The following is a 2,508-nucleotide window of genomic DNA, read 5'->3' as shown; positions in this document are numbered from 1 at the left end:
TTCCAAACTTCTGGGCTAATAACCACTTATCAGTGAGTGCATACCGTGTTTGTTCTTTTGTGATTGGTCCAACTAATATTTTACACTCCATATTTCATTCCCTCTTCCCATCCTTCCTCCAACTGTTTCACATCCCATACCTCCTCCTTACCCCCCTGTGTAAAAATAGATGTCTCCACCTCCTACCCCACCTGACCTCTAAACCATGGGCCATCCAGTCTCTAAAGGGTTTGGTACATCATCTCTGAATGAACACAGACCTGGCAGTCCTGTACTCTATGTGTGTTAGGGGCCTCATATCAGCTGGTATATGCTGCTTTCTTGGTGGTCCAGTGTTAGAGAGATCCTGGGAGTACAGATAAATTGAGACTGCTGGGCCTCCTACTACATCACCCTTCTCCTTAGCTTCTTTCAGCCTTCCCTAATTCAAAAACAGTGGTCAGATGCTTCTGTCTATTGGTTGGTTACAAATAACTGCATCCCACTCTTTCAGCTGCTTGTTGGGTCTTCTGGAGTGCAGTCATGCTAAGTCCCTTTTTGTAAGCATTCCATAGCCTCAGTAATATTGTAAGGCCTTGGGACTCCATAGTAAAGCCCTGTCTTAAAGAAAAAAATCTAAGTATACTTAGTGACTGTGTCAGCAAACACTTATAACTACAGCAGGTGAAGATGGAGGCAGAAGGGTCTAAAATTCAAGGTCATAATCCTCTACAAAGCAAGTTTAAGCTTAACCTTGTTTCTATGAGACCCTGCCTTTTCTTCCCTAAACCTCACTCATGCTATCTCATTTGCTGATAACCTTTCTTCACATCCCTTTTCTCATCCCCTATACAGAAATTCCTTCTTTGCATCTGTTCTATCAAAGCTCTCTGTTTATCACCCTCATTTATATTTCTTCTTCTTTTAGGATACAACGGGAACCATAAAGAAGATCTGTGACTTCCTAGGAAAAAGATTAGAAGTAGATGAGATGTATCTGGTCTTCAAGTACAGCTCCTTCCAAGAAAGAAAACAACATGTCCAATTTCAGTCTCATCAAGGAAGATGCAGTTACTAATGGCTTGAAGCTCATGAGAAAAGGTAAAGAGATTATCTAGCTTCAGAATATGTCAGACCGTTTGAAGGGCTTGTTGTGCCAATGCATCTCTAAGAAGTTGTACTCTTAAAAGTTGATTTATTCTGGGAGATAATCTTGGGATTGGAGATGGTCATGTTGAATAACTTCAAGGAAAAAATGGAAAAGTAGTCATGTTTCTTTGAGGCATTGTGAAGCTCCCTCTATTATAATCCTCAACTCTAAAATATAAAAAAGTATAATGAAGTAGACCAAATATGTATCTGAAATGATAAAAATAGAACCACAAAAATTACATTAACTATTGGAAAAGATATTGAACAGGTCAAAATTGTTGCTGCACTGTAGGCCTATAGTAGACCAGAAAAGGACCAAGAAAATTCTATAGTGTTAAAATCTGATAGTATTTGCCAAACTATGTTTAGATTATGTTAAGTTCATGACCCCTCTCTTCTTTCTTTATTATCTATCCTGCAAGGGGAATCTCAATACTCTCTGTTTCTGTGCTACCTTTCTATTCTGGAAGCAGATTTTGTGTGTATGCACTTTCATAGCTGTACAGTTCTCAAGTAACTTTGCCAGAATGAATCAGACCTTAAGCCTCTCCCAGACCTGATTAGGTAATGATATGTGAGATGGAACTGAGAGTAGAAGAATGAAGGTGTCAGTCAGAAGATAATTAACAATGAATAAGGCCATAGGTATAAATGAAGGAAGTAAAGAGTTGTGGGTTTAATTTTCTTTACCAATTATTTAAATGTTTCAGCCTTGACCTTCAGTCTTCCTCTGCTTCACAGTGTGAGATTTGGATACTCACAATATAAAGATATCAGGAGTTTTCAGAGATAAAATGAAGTCAAATTAGTTACCAGGGTGTATTTAATCCAATACTTTTAGTATCCTCATAATAGGAAATTTTGACTCAGATTTAAGCATAATGATCTGTCACCACTCACCATAAGAAAGTGGGTATCTATACACTAAAGATCAAGGAATATAGAAGAATGCAATGCTGTTGTAAGATACCCTCAGACTCCTGCACTCCATGCTCTGTGGAGACATATTTCTCTGCACTAGATATGAAGGTCTCACTTAAGAGAATTAGTCTTTTATAAGATTTCCTATAATGAGTCAAAATTTTGGCAGAGATAAAATAGTATATGAACTTAAAAGTCTCTTATTAAATACCTAAAGAAATGAAGTAGTCCTGTTAATAGCATAGGAATAAGTAAACTGACAAGCAAAAGCTTTAGCAGAGACAAGGCAGAGCAGATGGAATAGAATTTAAGTCAAATACCATGGGGACAATCATTGTTTTTGCTTTTCCGGGAAAATTCTTCTAGGATGAGACCACACTTGGGTTTGATCTCTTCCAAATACAAAGACTATTTGTCCTACAGCATAGAAGATAGGAGAAATACATACATACATAC

At 37.6% G+C, this 2,508-nt stretch overlaps 1 pseudogene; it reads left to right on the top strand.

Annotated features, from left to right (window-relative positions):
* LOC116101665 overlaps positions 1-2,508 on the top strand; it is a 518,236-nt pseudogene that overhangs the window by 452,230 nt on the left and 63,498 nt on the right.

Source organism: Mastomys coucha, unplaced genomic scaffold, assembly GCF_008632895.1.
Source record: "Mastomys coucha isolate ucsf_1 unplaced genomic scaffold, UCSF_Mcou_1 pScaffold21, whole genome shotgun sequence".
Taxonomy (NCBI): domain Eukaryota; kingdom Metazoa; phylum Chordata; class Mammalia; order Rodentia; family Muridae; genus Mastomys; species Mastomys coucha.
This window is presented reverse-complemented; position numbering and strand designations above follow the sequence as displayed.